Source organism: Schistocerca cancellata, chromosome 5 (genome assembly GCF_023864275.1).
Source record: "Schistocerca cancellata isolate TAMUIC-IGC-003103 chromosome 5, iqSchCanc2.1, whole genome shotgun sequence".
NCBI classification, from domain to species: Eukaryota; Metazoa; Arthropoda; class Insecta; order Orthoptera; family Acrididae; genus Schistocerca; species Schistocerca cancellata.
The window spans coordinates 156,537,794-156,554,338 of NC_064630.1; the positions used below are offsets into that span (position 1 = coordinate 156,537,794).

General features: G+C 44.6%; 1 non-coding gene across 1 annotated transcript; it reads right to left on the bottom strand.

Annotated features, from left to right (window-relative positions):
* Window positions 1-16,267: 16,267 nt before the first annotated feature.
* On the bottom strand, window positions 16,268-16,342 carry Trnas-aga (transfer RNA serine (anticodon AGA)). The gene has a single exon. It is a non-coding gene; the product is annotated as a tRNA-Ser (tRNA).
* Between the last annotated feature and the right edge of the window lie 203 nt (window positions 16,343-16,545).

Sequence of the window (16,545 nt, forward strand, 5' to 3'; positions counted from 1 at the left end):
ATGTCACGGCGAAGTTCGTCATCCAGGAGGGGGAGGCGTTGGATATTGCCCTGATGAAGGACATGGAGGGTGTGGAGGTGGAGAGAGGGAGGGATACAGCGATAGAGGTGCGGCAACGGGTGGGGGGTGGAGAGGAAGGAGGAAACCAGAGGTTGGGGGGGATCAAGCCTGCAGACAATGTAAAGGATGCGGAGATGTTGGAGGAACAGGAGGAGGTGGGGGAAGGGGATCAGTTCATACAGGAGCCGTGTGGGTGAAGGAAGGCGAATACGGAAGGCAAGGCGGAGCGCATGGCGTTCAAGGATTTGGAGGGCCTTGTAAAAGCAGGTGGGAGCGGAGATCCAGGCAACGCTGGCATAACAGAGGATAGGACGGATGAGGGATTTGTAGGTGTGGAGGATGGTAGAAGGATGCAATCCCCATGTCTGGCCACACACCGTCAGGTGGCTTGCGGAGTATGGATGTAGATGTAGATGTAGATGTAGATGTAGACAGGAGTTTCAGAAGGCGGAGGTGGGAATGGGCTTTCTGCTGGACAGTCTGGAGATGAGGGGTCCAGGTGAGATGTCGGTCGAGGGTGAGGCCAAGGTATTTCAAGGTGGGGGTGAGCTGGATGGGACGACCATAAAGGATGAGGTAGAAATCATGGAGGCGAAAGGAGCGAGTGGTGCGGCCTATGATGATTGCCTGGGTTTTGGAGGGGTTGGAGGAAAAGCTGTGTACGCAGCGTGTTTAAACCAACTTCAAGGTGTCGTGCGCATGAGTAGTGTTTTCATTTACGTATTCTGACACATACAGCGTCATCTACTGATTAATTTTCACACTATTTTTTTTCTTCTGCCATACGTTTTCCCCCTTCTCCGGTAACATTCCATTGCATTTGACGTCTTTTTGACCAGTGGTGTTAATTCTACAGTGTTTTGAAAGTTTAACTTTAATTATAATCACCCTGTATATCTTCAGGTCATATTTACATACAGAATAAAACTACATGAATAAAAGCACTAGTAGTCAACATACCCCCCCGAACAAAGTGGACAGTAAAGTGATGTACTCACATTACTAACACTTCGTGTGTCACGATATCCATGGTACAAGTGCGTGTAAAAACATATCACTCCTCGGTAAAAACTGGGATGAGAGGGCAGATGGGCATCCGATCCGAACCATGCACGATCACATACATCTCCAAAAGGCCGTCAGAAGATGAGCCTGGACAACATATGACCACCCATGTATGATAGGATAAAACCTAAGAGCACGAAACATTGCAGAATTAACGTATCGTAAATTAAAACACATCTCGCGGTGTCGGTATAGAGTATAAAAGAGAAGAAACCAACCGTCGTCAAAGCCGACGGGAGAATTAAAAGACACAATCCTTGAGAATCAACAACATACTAAAATATATTGGATTGTGTTAAACAGAACTACACGTTACAGCGCTAGCCACACACTGAACACTGTAAAGCCAAGAACGAGCCATAAAAAAAAAAAAAAAAAAAAAAGTTCAAATGGCTCTGAGCACTTTGCGACTTAACTTCTGAGGTCATCATTCCCCTAGAACTTAGAACTAATTAAACCTAACTAACCTAAGGACATCACACACATCCATGCCCGAGGCAGGATGCGAACCTGCGACCGTTGTGGTCGCTCGGCTCCAGACTGTAGCGCCTAGAACCGCACGGTCACTCCGTCCGGCAACGCGCCACCCCATCGCGAGTTGAAGAGAGCGACATCTAGTGGTACAAAGAAAATGAAAGGAGACACAGCACAGAAAATATTAACCATTGCATTTACAGTGTAAGATACAATCAAAATTAGTTAAAGCTAGTTCGAATCCTGCCAAGGGCATGGATGTGTGTGATTTCTTTAGGTTAGTTAGGTTTATGTAGTTCTAAGTTCTAGGGGACTGATGACCTCAGAAGTTAAGTCCCATAGTGCTCAGAGCCATTTGAACTTAAAGCTAAAGAAACTGAACTACCTGATTCCATCCACAATAAGATAATAGAACCCGACTGAAGTCCTAGTCCATGATGGCAAAATATATTAAACCAATAAAATATAAAAAATATATAAAAACTACAAGAAATATAAATAATATAAAAAATAAAATATCTAAAATGGTGCTAGAAGTAATTCTAGACCAAGTCAATGTAAAAATCGACCTCTACCATTTTTTAAAACAGTCCATCTTAACATGGAGAACATACAGACCATATGAGGCATCTTAGTGGAGGAGGAGGAGATTAGTGTTTAACGTCCCGTCGACAACGAGGTCATTAGAGACGGAGCGTAAGCTCGAGGAATCTTAGTGAAACCAGAGCGGAGCTGACAAAGACAAATTCAATGAGGAAACCCCTCCTAAAAATAATCTCTCTTGTTGTGGATGACTGTACTTCCTTAATGTACCTCTATTTGCCCATTCTCTCCCAGAAGTACACGTACCGAGGTCAAACCGCACGTTGCAGTACTCATACATGAAAACTATGCACCGAGTGGATCTGTATGTGCACCGTCGTATCTGACAGATTTACGCGTCTGCTTGTCCTCCTTGACATCTTACAGACCACCTCTGGAGTTACCACGACTTCTTCGACATTTTCGTGCAGTTCTTCATTACTTTTGTACCAACGGTGCGCCACGTTGGACTCGATTATTCTTGATAACATGTTATCTCTGGAGCAATGCCTGGGTTTCATGGTGGACATTTCAAATGGGCAGAGAGGTACTGATCCACTCCCAATCTAGTGGAGTCAAATGTTCAAATGTGTGTGAAATCTTATGGGACTTAACTGCTAAGGTCATCAGTCCCTAAGCTTACGCACTACTTAACCTAAATTATCCTAAGGACAAACACACACACACTCATGCCCGTGGGAGGACTCGAACCTCCGCTGGGACCAGCCGCACAGTCCATGACTGCAGCACCCTAGACCGCTCGGCTAATCCCGCGCGGCAGTGGAGTCAAAATTGTTCATCAAGGAGGTCTCGGAGCTGCAGCTTCAACGTGTTGTGACCGTACATATCCAGGATTCGCTTTCCTTCGAGCTGAACTATTAATCACGTCCGAAAACTAACCAAATAAGGCTTTTCAGTCACATAACAGTTAAAAGAATGGCCAGAACAGGTAAAATTTTGACATTCCAGACCATATCAAAACATTACACGGTTTCCTTTCCAGTTCGTGCAAAAAAATGTGGATTATTCTTAGACTAGAAAGCCTGTCTCCTGTGTGAACTGGAACAAATTGCAAATTAATCAGAAAACAACATTCATGAGAGAGACCCACCATTTGAAAAATATCCCAACAAACAACGGCAGGCTACAACTCGCTACTACAACAACGGTCTAAACCCTTTCGTTTTCAAAATTTTACGTGGTCATGCATTGCTGACCGATGTAGCTGAAGTTTAATTGATCTTCTGCGAATGAATTTCATTGGAGACTACTCAACTGATTGAACGACGGCAACCTAAGTTTCCTCTTGCGCTTTCGTATGTCCGCTACGCGGTTTGACACAGCCTGCAACACAAGCCCGTTTACCCTAGTCAAGCAGGATTGATTTACGAGGTGAGGCTTCCCTAAGCGACCCCGTAAACACACTCATTATCTCTGTCATTATTTGCCCTGTGTGTGGACATTCGTGCACTCACACATACACACACCATTAATCGCTCCTCAGTAGTGTATCTGTGTCCGCTCACGATATCCATGGCTTCAAAACTGAAACAGTGCAGTACTGAAACAAAACAAAACAGATAACTATGCTGTTCGTCCGCTTCAAAGGAAGGACACCAATAAAACAAGCATTTTTTCCCAATTGTACAAAGTCAACATGGGTAGGGGACTTCTCGGACACCTTGTACATCGGATGACGACGTTCAATCCAACATAACACATTGCGTCCTCCCTACCATGAAATTCTCAAGCCGTTCGGAGGGGTACTTACTACTAAAAAATAGAGATGGGGCCCCTCCACGCCCGCACCAACGTGGTGACCAAACCAAAAGTTCTACTGTCACCTCCGTAAACATGTTAGTTATCTAGTAGGTGGATCACAGGATGCTGGGCTGTGATGTTGTCCGTGCGTCTGGGTAAGGCTACGCATTAACACGGTCCATCAGGTGACAGATAGTGGACGAAACGCGAGTGAGGGTAGCGATTTGAAGAGCAGAGGGAAAAAAGTGCCATGGCTCGTGCCGTGGAAAAAAAAACCTCTGCGACAGTGGGATGGGTAGTAAGAGCAGTAGTGGCTTACTAGCTGCGATAGCTCATGCAAGGTTGGATTTGTTAGTACAGGAATCATTCATCATTACCGTGACAGGCGATGGCGATGTGTCCCAGTTGCTGCGGCTGCTACTTTCCTGGAACAATCAAGATCGTTATACAGTAGTGGGAGATCGGCCATAGATCATCTCACTGTGTGGGGGATGTGTGGAGCTTGTTTGCATGCAGTGTACGGTACGGCTTCCCTGTGTGGTGCCTGATATCAACTAGTAACGGGACGACGTCAAGTATTCAACTAGTGCGGGTATGACAAGACATCTGTGTTACTAAATAGCTGAAACAGTTAGTCAAATCCCGTTGCACGTTGCCTAGCCACTAGCTTCCAGAGGCAACAAAAACTTGATTTTCAGTGTTCACATAATTATTGACGGAATTTAAAAATTGAAAATGCTGTCATAATCTACAGATTAAGACATACATCCTCACTTTAAAGGTTTAATACAATAATTCCATAATTCGATTCGTGAACAACTGCCAACGTTAGTACCTTAGCAGTAGATATCCTCGGTGTAGCGAAGCACCTTAAAGCACTTAATAACGACAAGTCTTCTGGTCCAGATACCATACCAATAAGTTCCTTTCAGAGTTCGTTGATACAATAGCCCAATAGTTAGCAATCGTATACAACCGCTCGCTCGAAGACAGATCCCTACTAAAGACTGAAAGTCGCACAGATCACATCATTACGCAAGAATGGAAATACAAGTAATCCGCTGAATTACGAATCCATATCACTAATTTCAATTTGGAGTACGATTTTGCAACATGTACCATGTTTAAACATTATGAATTACCTCGAAGGTAAATGTCTATTGACACGGATTCAGAAAATATCGTTCTTGTGAAACACAACTAAATCTTTATTCGCACGAAGTAATGAGTGCTATAGACAAGATATCTCAAATTAATTCCATATTTCTACATTTCCAGAAGGCTTTTGATACCGTGCCCTGCAAGAGACTTTTAATCAAATTTTCTGCCTATGGAGTATCGCTTCAGTTGTGCGACTGGATCCGTGCTTTCCTCTAAGAAAGGTCACAGTACAGTGTAATCGAGGAAATTCATCGGGTAAAACAGAAGTGATCTCCGGCGTTCCCCAAGGATATGTTATAGGACCTCTGCTGTTCCTAATCTACATAAGCGATTTAGGAGAAAATCTGAAGAGCCCTCTTAGATTGTTTGCAGATGATTCTGTCATTTATTGTCTAGTAAAGTCATCACAAGATCAAAACCGGTTGCAAAACGAATTAGTCAGGATATCCAAATAGTGCCAAAAGGGGCAGTTGCCTCTCTATAACGAATAGTGAGAGGTCACCCTACACACTGAAGCGGCAAAGAAACTAGTATAGGCATGCGTATTCAAATACAGAGATATGTAGACAGCCAGAATACGGCGCTGCGATCGGCAACGCCTATATAAGACAACAAGTGTCCGACGCAGTTGTTAGATCATTATTGGTAGTACAATGGCAGGTTATCAAGATTTCAGTGAGTTTAAACGTGGCGTTATAGTCGGCGCATCTCCGAGGTAGCGATGAAGTGGGGATTTTCCTGTACGACCATTTCACGAGTGTACCGTGAATATCAGGACTCCGGTAAAACATCAAATCTCCCATTCCGCTGCGACCGGAAAACTACGACTCAGGCGAATCGTTCAACTTGACTGAAGAGAACGGTTCAACGTGACGTAAGTGCAAACCTTCCGAAAATTGCAGCAGATTTCAGAGCTGAGCCATCAACAAGTTTCAGCGTGCGAACCATTCAACGGAAAATTATCGATATAGACTTTCGGAGCCGAAGGCGCACTCGTGGATCTTTGATGACTGCACGACACAAAGCTTTACGCCTCGCCTTGGGCCGTCAACACCGTGTTGATTGCTGGAAACATGTTCCCTGGTCGGACGAGTCTCGTTTCAAATTGTATCGAGCGGATGGACGTCTACGGGTATGGAGACAATCTCATGAGTCCATGGACCCTGCATATCAGCAGGAGATTATTCGAGGTAGTGGAGGCTTTGTAACTGTGTGGGGCGTGTGCAGCTGGACTGGTATGGGACGCCCGATATGTCTAGATACGTCTCTGACAGGTGACACGTACGTAAGCATTATGTCTGATCACCTGCATCCATTCATGTCCATTGCGCATTCCGACTGACTTGGGCAATTCCAGCAGGACCCCATATGTCCAGAATTGCTACAGAGTGGCTCCAGAAACACTCTTCTGAGTTTTAACTCTTCCGCTGACCACCAAACTCCCCAGACACGAACATTATTGAACATATCTGAAATGTCTCCATAATGAGATTTTCACTCTACAGCGGAGTGTGCGCTGATATCAAACTTCCTGGCAGATTAAAACTGTGTGCCGGATCGAGACTCGAACTCAAGGCCTTTGCCTTTCGCGGGCAAGTGCGCTACCAACTGAGCTCCCCAAGCACGACTCACGACCCGTCCTCACAGTTTCAATTCCGCCAATACCTCCTCTCCTACCTTGCGAACTTGGTAGATAGTAGAGCACTTGCCCGCGAAAGGCAAAGGTCCCGAGTTCGAGTCTCGGTCCGGTACACAGTTTTAATCTGCCAGAAAGTTTCGGATCTGAAATGCCTTGCAATGTGCCGTTCAGAAGAGATTTCCACCCCCTCGTACTCTTACGGATTTATGGACAAGTCTGTAGGATTCATGGTGTCAATTCCCTCAAACACTACTTCAGACGTTACTGAAGTCCATGACACGTCGTGTTGCGGCGGTACTTCTGCGTGCTCGTGGGGCCCAACACGATATTAGGCAGGTGTACCAGTTTCTTTGGTTCTTCAACTTAAACGTAAAAAAAAAAAATCGTTAAATTTCGATTACACGATAAAGCATACAAAATTAAAGGCTGTCATATCGAATATCGACCTAATACCTTGGAATTACATTTACGAAATACTGAAGTTGGAACAGTCACATAGATAACGTTGTGGGAAAGGCAAACCAAACCTACGTTTCATTGACAGAACACCTAGAAGATGCAAAAGGTCTACTAAAGAGACTGCCTACATCACACTTGTTCGTGCTCGGCTTTCGCCAACTTACTGTCGCCAACCAACATATGAAGAAATGATCATTATAATAAAATAACAGAAATTAGAGATAGTTCAGAAATGTGTAATGTTAATTTTTCCCAAGCTCTGTTACACAGTGGAGTAATAGAGAATCAGTTTGAAAGTGGTTCGAAGAATGTAGTCAAGTTAGAAACGGTGCACATGCTTTTAGGCAGCGTAAATGACGGCACACAAATTGGTATTGTTATGGTCTTCTGTCGACGACTGCTTTGATGCAGCTCTTCATGGTACTCATTCCTGCTAGCCTCTTCATCTCCGAACGACTACTGAAATTTACATAATTTGAAGCTGCTTACGGTATTCATCTTTTGGTCTCCATCTGCAATTTTTACACCCACACTGCCCACCAATACTAAACTGGTGATCATTTGAAGTCTCAGAAAGTGTCCTATCAACCGTTTTCATCTTTTAATCAAGTTGTGCCACATATTACTTATCTCCCCCGTTATATTCAGTAACTGATCATTAGTTATGTGATCTATCCATAGTCTTCAAAATGGCTCTGAGCACTATGGGACTTAACATCTATGGTCATCAGTCCCGTAGAACTTAGAACTACTTAAACCTAACTAACCTAAAGACAGCACACAACACCCAGCCATCACGAGGCAGAGAAAATCCCTGACCCCGCCGGGAATCGAACCCGGGAACCCGGGCGTGGGAAGCGAGAACGCTACCGCACGACCACGAGATGCGGGCCCATAGTCTTCATCCTCCTTCTGTAGCACAAAATTTCAGAAGCTTCTGTCTTCTTCTCGTGTGAACTTCGTATTGTCCGCATTTCTCTGTTTCACTTTCATAAAAGGCTACACTCCAGACTAGAAAAAAATTCGCTTTCCTGATACTTAAATTTATATGCGAATTATCAAATTTCTCTTCTTCACAAACTCTGTTATTGCCGTCTTCACAAACGCTTTTATTGCCATTGCCAGTCTATATTGTATATCCTCTCTACTTCATCCGTCATCGCTTATTGTATTGGTCAATTAGCAAAACTCATCTTCTATATTATTGTATTGTTTGTTGATCTAATTCTCTCACCATCACCTGATATATTTCGACTACATTCCATTGCCATTGTTTTGCTTTTATTGTTGTTCACCTCATATCCACCTTTCAAGAAGTTGTCCATTCCATTCAACTGCTCTTTCAAGTCCTTTGCCGTCTCTAACACAATTCAATGTCATCGGCAAATCTCAAAGCTTTTTTATCTCCGTGGACTTCAATCCCTTCCACATTGTTTTCTTTGGTTTCCTTTAGTGATTGCTCAGTGTACAAACTGAATAACATCAGAAATAGGCTACAACCCTGTCTCATTCCTTCTCTTCCATGGCCCTCGACTCTTTTAACTACTGCCTGGTTTCTGTACAAATTACACAAACTGTATCCATGCAGTATATGAGAATGATTGCACTTAGCCTCTTTCAACAAGCTTTATACATAGTTTCAAACATTTTAGAAAATTTTATCGCTCACACCACTCATAAAATAATGAAAGGAAAGAAATTTCTACATTTTTGCTGTTCAAGTAGTAGAACTTGAGCATCGGGCATGACTTTTAATTTATTATCTCTTTACAGACAATATCTACATACACTGAGGTGACAAAAGTCTCGTCTCTGATCTCCTCTTGCCCGGCGCAGTTCAGCAACTTGAAGTGGCATGTCCTCAACAAGCAGATGGAAGTCCACTGCAGAAATATTGAGCCACGCTACCTCTATATCCGTCATAATTGCTGAACTGCTGCCGGCGCAGGATTCTGTGCAAAACTGACCTCTCGATCACGTCCCATAAATGTTCAATGGCATTCAAGTCTGGAGATCTGAGTGTCGCTCAAATTGTGCAGAATGGCCTTCAAAACAATTGCGACCAGTTGTGACCCTATGACATGGACCATTGTCGTTCATAAAAATTCCAGTATTTGTTTCGAAAAATGTAGTACATGAATGGCATAACGATTTCAAGTCAAAGATAGGTTTATTTAACCGCGCCACCGCTACAGTCGCAGGTTCGAATACTGCCTCGGGCATGGATGTGTGTGATGTCCTTAGATTAGTTAGGTGTAAGTAGTTATAAGTTCTAGGGGACTGATGTTAAGTCCCATAGTGCTCAGAGACATTTGAACCATTTTTGACCCATAGGTTTAGTTGTTGCGTGGGACCGAGTCCATTCCACGCGAACACAGCCGGCCCTTTTATGGAGCCACCACCAGCTTGCACAGAGCCTTATTGGCTGACCATGGCGTCGTGCGGTCTGCACCACACTCCAACCGTACCATCAGCTCCTACTACCTGTCCAAAATAGTTCAAATGGCTCTGAGCACTATGGGACTTAACTTCGGAGGTCATCAGTACCCTAGAACTTAGAACCACTTAAACCTAACTAACCTAAGGACATCTCACACATCCGTGCCCAAGGCAGAATTCGAACCTGCGACCGTAGCGGTCGCGCGGTTCCAGACTGTAGCGCCTAGAACCACTCGGCCACTAATACTAACTGTTAATTAGGACTAATCTGACGAATCGTATGAGGTCCAACCACTATGGACACGAGCCCAGGAGAGACGCTGCAGGCGATGTCATACTGATAGCAAATGCTTTGCGTCATTCGTCTGTTGGCATAGCACAAAATGGTTCAAATGGCTCTGAGTACTATGAGACTTAACATCTGAGATCATCAGTCCCCTAGAACTTAGAACCACTTAAACCTAACTAACCTAAGGACATCTCACACATCCATGCCCGAGGCAGGGTTCGAACCCGCGACCGTAGCGGTCGCGCGGTTCCGGACTGAAGGGCCTAGAACCTCTCGGCTACTACGGCCGGCTGGCATAGCACATTAATGTCATATTTCTCCGCAGTTTTCTAAGGGATACGTTCATCATTATGAAAGTCCCCTTTGAAAAATTTATACACGACTGTGCTTTAACTGACACACAATATTTTTTTTGCGCAACGCAATCTGACTTTCAGAAATCCCTACAAAAGAATGGCCCTGATTAACATTAACCTGTACCTTTCACAAATCACTTACCTCACCAAACATCTTCGTTACTCGAACTACTGCAATGCAGCGAGCGCCACTACTGCCAGCTAAATGAAAGATTCAAACTACGGAAGGCACTAATTACTGATAGGCATAGTTAGCAAATGAAAGATTTTAATAGAGAACAAACAATGTATTTACCTTAATATCATCAAAAGTCATAATATATATATAGCAGTTCATGACAAATTACAAAACTCCGCCATCTCTCTCCCCACATCTACCACTGCTGGCGGCTCACCTCCAACTGCGCAACGCTACGCGCTGTTAACATCCAGCTGCCGCTGCCCAACACTACAATGGCAGACAACAATGCAAACTAGCACACAGAGCGCTACGTAACGTTGCCAATAAGAAAACATAAACAGCCTACTTACATAGCCCCCATGCTCCCCACAAAAAAATTTTACAAATTGTCTTTGGACAGTGGCCAATAATGATTTCCTGGCAGGGTCGCCATATGAAACGTCCCCTTTGAAAAATTTATACACGACTGTGCTTTAACTGACACACAATATTTTTTTAGCGCAACGCAATCTGACTTTCAGAAATCCCTACAAAAGAATGGCCCTGATTAACATTAACCTGTACCTTTCACAAATCACTTACCTCACCAAACATCTTCGTTACTCGAACTACTGCAATGCAGCGAGCGCCACTACTGCCAGCTAAATGAAAGATTCAAACTACGGAAGGCACTAACTACTGATAGGCATAGTTAGCAAATGAAAGATTTTAATAGAGAACAAACAATGTATTTACCTTAATATCATCAAAAGTCATAATATATATAGCAGTTCATGACAAATTACAAAACTCCGCCATCTCTCTCCCCACATCCACCACTGCTGGCGGCTCACCTCCAACTGCGCAACGCTATGCGCTGTTAACATCCAGCTGCCGCTGCCCAACACTACAATGGCAGACAACAATGCAAACTAGCACACAGAGCGCTACGTAACGTTGCCAATAAGAAAACATAAACAGCCTACTTACAATACATCCCACATGATTTCTGTTCTAGGTATTTCAGTCTGGAAACGTGCGACCGCTTCAATCGCAGTTTCAAATCCTTCTTCGGGTATGGATGTTTGTGATGTCCTTAGGTTAGTTGGGTTTAAGTAGTTCTATGTTCTAGGGAACTGATGACCTCAGATGTTAAGTCCCATAGTGCTCAGAGCCATTTAAACCATTTGATTTCTGTTGTAACATCAAGCGCTGTTGCTTGTCTCTTAGCACTGACAACTCTGCTATGACTCTGCTCTCGATTGTTAAGTGAAGACCGTCGGCCATTTCGTTGTCTGTGATGAGAGGTAATATCTGAAATTTGGTATTATCGGCCCACTCTTGACACTATGGATCTCAGAATACTGAACTCCGTAACGATGTGAGAAATGGAATATCCCATGTCTCTAGTCCCAACTACCATTCTGCATTCAGCGTCTGTTATTTTCCGTTGCTGCGGCCATAGCCACTTCGGATACCTTTTCACGTCAATCATCTGAGTACATATGACAGCTCCGCAAATGCACTGCTCTTTTATACTGCGTGTACACGATACTACAGCCATCTTTATAAGTGTATACCGCTACTGCATAACTTCTGTCACCTCAGTGCGTACCACAGGATGCACCTTCAAAATTATGGCATTGTACGGCACACAGGTCAGGAGATATGACGTCGTAAATACTGAGGTGCATGAAATACTAGATTTCTTAAAACTGAGCACAAATTAGCCTGACTACAGGGTGATTCATTGACAGTGACCGGGCCAAATGTCTCACGAAATAAGCGTCAAACGAAAAAACTACAAAGACCCAAACTTGTCTAGCTTGAAGGGGGGAACCAGATGGCGCTATGGTTGGAACGCTAGATGGCGCTGCCATGGGTCAAACGGATATCAACTGCGGTTTTTTAAATAGGAACCCCCACTTCTTATTACATGTTCGTGTAGTACGTAAAGAAATATGAATGTTTTAGTTGTACCACTTTTTTCGCTTTGTGATAGATGGCGCTGTAATAGTCACAGTCATATGGCTCACAATTTTAGAGGAACAGTTGGTAACAGGTAGTACAGAACGTAGGTACGTTTGAACATTTTATGACATATCATTTCTGAAAAGGCTTGCTGGTACAGCGTGTTACCTGTAAATGCACATTAATGCAATAAATGCTCAAAATGATGTCCGTCAACCTCAATGCATTTGGCAAGACGTGTAACGACATTCCTCTCAACAGCGAGTAGTTCGCCTTCCGTAATGTTCGCACATGCATTATCAATGCGCTGACGCATGTTGTCAGGCGTTGTCGGTGGATCACGATAGCAAATATCCTTCAACTTTCCCCACAGAAAGAAAATCGGGGACGTCAGATCCGGTGAACGTGCGGGCCATGGTATGGTGCTTCGAAAACCAATCTACCTGTCATGAAATATGCTATTCAGTACCGCTTCAACCGCACGCGAGCTATGTGCCGGACATCCATCATGTTGGAAGTACATCGCCATTCTCTCATGCAGTTAAAAATCTTGTACTAACATCGGTAGAACATTACGTAGGAAATCAGTACACATTGCACCATTTAGATTGCTATCGATAAAATGGGGGCCAATTATCCTTCCTCCCATAATGCCTCACCATGCATTAACCCACCAAGGTCGCTGATGTTCCACTTGTCACAGCCATCGTGGATTTTCCGTTGCCCAACAGTGCATATTATGCCGGTTTACGTCACCGCTGTTGGTGAATGACGCTTCGTCGCTAAATAGAACGCGTGCAAAAAATCTTTCATCGTCCCGTAATTTCTCTTGTGCCCAGTGGCAGAACTGTACACCACGTTCAGAGTCGTCACCACGCAATTCCTGGTGCATAGAAATATGGTACGGGTGCAATCGATGTTGATGTAGCGTTGTCAACACTGATGTTTTTGAGATTCCCGATTCTCGCGCAATTTGTCTGCTACTGATGTGCGGATTAGCCGCGATAGCAGCTAAAACACCTACTTGGGCATCATCATTTGTTGCAGGTCGTGGTTGACTTTTCACATGTGGCTGAATACCTCCTGTTTGCTTAAAGAACGTAACTATCCGGCGAACGGTCCCGACACTTGGATGATGTCGTCCAGGATACCGAGCAGCATACATGGCACACGCCCGTTGGGCATTTTGATCACAATAGCCATACATCAACACGATATCGACCTTTTCCGCAATAGGTAAAAGGTCCATTTTAACACGGGTAATGTATCACGAAGCAAATACCGTCCGCACTGGCGGAATGTTACGTGATACCATGTACTTATACGTTTGCGACTATTACAGCATCATCTATCACAAAGCGAAAAAAGTGGTCCAACTAAAATATTCATATTTATTTACGTACTACTCGAATATGTAATAAAAATGGGGGGTTCCTATTTAAAAAAAACGCAATTGATATCCGTTTGACCTATGGCAGCGCCATCTAGTGAGCCTACCATAGCGCCATCTGACTTCCCCCTTTAAGCTATACGATGTTCGTTATTCGTACTTTTTTCGTTTGATGCTTATTTCGTGAGATATTTGGCCCGGTCACTATCAATGGAACGCTCTGTATATCCATCCAGCGTTTGGATTATCACATCTTTGGCTCACCAGTTTTAGTTTCTACTTTTTCGTTAATGTATTGGTGGATAATTCGGAATTAATAAAACGATGATAATTATGAGTGTTCTTGTTGAGCAACAGAGGCTTAACTTGCTTAATGGCAAGTATTTGAACATTAACCCATTTGTAAAGTAACCAGATGTTTGGACTTGTTTTACGCACGGGAATTCGATTCCTTGTGAAATGGGGGTGAGTGGTAAAAACCGAGTCACACGCATTAGCCCGGCTTCCGTCCTGGTGAGCTGCAACTTGCTCGCCGGAAGTCGGGTGACGTATTGTCATTTGACGAGAGCGGGGCGGCAGCGCGGACGGCTCTCCAAACAGATGGCGGCTTGTTTGCCCTGAGCGGGCACTGGCGCCGAGCTGTGCGGTGCTTTACGGCTGCGTCGACTCCATCGATAATTCGGTTTATGCGCCGCGGCCGCCCCCGGCGTTCTCCTATTAATCAGGCGTGCGCGCCACAGCGCCGAACCGAACGGCGTCTTGCTGTTTACTCTTTCGGCGGCCGGCTCTAAAGCGTATTGAATCGGAAAATTACTCGCACCGTTATATTCCTTATGCATATTAATGGACATTATCTAAACATTACACGTTTTCCAAGTTCATCGCCATGAATAATTTTAAATAACATTTACTTTGCGGCGAGACATCTATTGTCTTCGGCCCTCTCGCGGGAAGCTAACCGGCTGCTGAAGATTGGCGTAAACAAAGTCGCGCAGCGAGAGAGGTAGAGAGAATGAGAGAGGGAGAGAAGGGGGTAGAGTAGGCTGAAGAAGCGAAAAAAGGGTTAGCGCGAGTGTGGCTGGTAAATCAGCGCTTTTGCATAATCAATTTCCGAGGGCGAAGTCGGCGGCGCGGCGCTCTTCTAAATAGCTGGCCGTGTAAATCGCGCGCTATCTCTGTTAATTAACGCCGGCACTTATTTATAGCGCGGAGAGGAAATAAGACATAAATGGAATATAATTTAGGCGCGCGCCGGGCGGACGCGTCCTTGTTAGCGACGGCGGGCCCGCAGCCGGCGGACGGCTCCCATCAGCGGCAGATGCCTCGGCCGATACAAACCCCATTCGCGTTTAATCCGCGCGGCGATGCATCAGGCGGCGCTTTTTCGGAGCCGCCGCTGCGATCTGGACTTTCCGCCGGGCCGCCCACTATCTGGCACGGCATCGCGGGATTCCCCGTCGCTACGGCGACTTTCTTAATTACGCGAACCAGGACCATCTCGTAATAGAAGGGCTGAAAACACATTCCTCCGCTTCCCTCCGTATATAAGGAACAAAATAGTTTCTAACAAACATTTCAAGTAAAACTGACATTTCCATCACGCAGAATGAAAATACTGATGTGCCGGCCATGGTGGCCAAGCGGTTAAAGGCGCTACAGTCTGGAACCGCGCGGCCGCTACGGTCGCAGGTTCGAATCCTGCCTCGGGCATGGACGTGTGTGATGCCCTTAGGTTAGTTAGGTTTAAGTAGTTCTAAGTTCTAGGGGACTGATGACCTTATAAGTTAAGTCCCATAGTGCTCAGAGCCATTTGAAAATACTGATGTGTCCTACGCGGTAGCACACATCAATAACTGACTGTCCATTGGTCGTATGCAGTTAACGTTTATCGACACAAATGTGCATAAAACAACTAACCTGTACTTCTTGACTGCTTGTTTAAATCCAGTATAGATAGCTTACCACGGACTAATGATTCATAAACCAACAGTTTTTTTTTTTTTGAGTCGTCAGATGATGAAGAGAAATAGTGTCATCTACATCTACATCTACATGGATACTCTACAAATCACATTTAAGTGCCTGGCAGAGGGTACATCGAACCACCTTCACAAACTTTCAAACATGTAGAATAAAAGAGGGGTTTAAAAAAAATAGTGTGCGTTTCTTTTGGAGTGACCCTCGTACAAAAAAATGGTTCAAATGGCTCTGAGCACTATGGGACTCAACATCTGTGGTCATAAGTCCCCTAGAACTTAGAACTACTTAAACCTAACTAACCTAAGGACATCACACACGTCCATGCCCGAGGCAGGATTCGAACCTGCGACCGTAGCGGTCACGCGGTTCCAGACTGAAGCGCCTTTAACCGCACGGCCACACCGGCCGGCCACCCTCGTACAATGAATTTTCTCTCTGAGCAGGAGTGTGCGCTGATTTGAAAGTTCCTGGCAGATTAGGTTGTGCCGGACTGGGAATCGAACCCAGAACCTTTGCCTTTCTGGGGAAAATGCTCTACCGATTGAGCTATCCAGACTCGATTCACAATACGCCTACACAGACCGGTCCAGTTCACAGTTTGATCCAGCGGGAAATTTCAAATCAGCTCAAACGCCGCTGCAGACTGAAAATTCGTTCTGGAACATAGGCTGGCGTTAAGCCAATTCTCCGCAATATCCTTTCGTCAAAGAGTTTATACTCCCGCGAAGTATGCAGGAGAACGTATGTGACGTTTGGAAA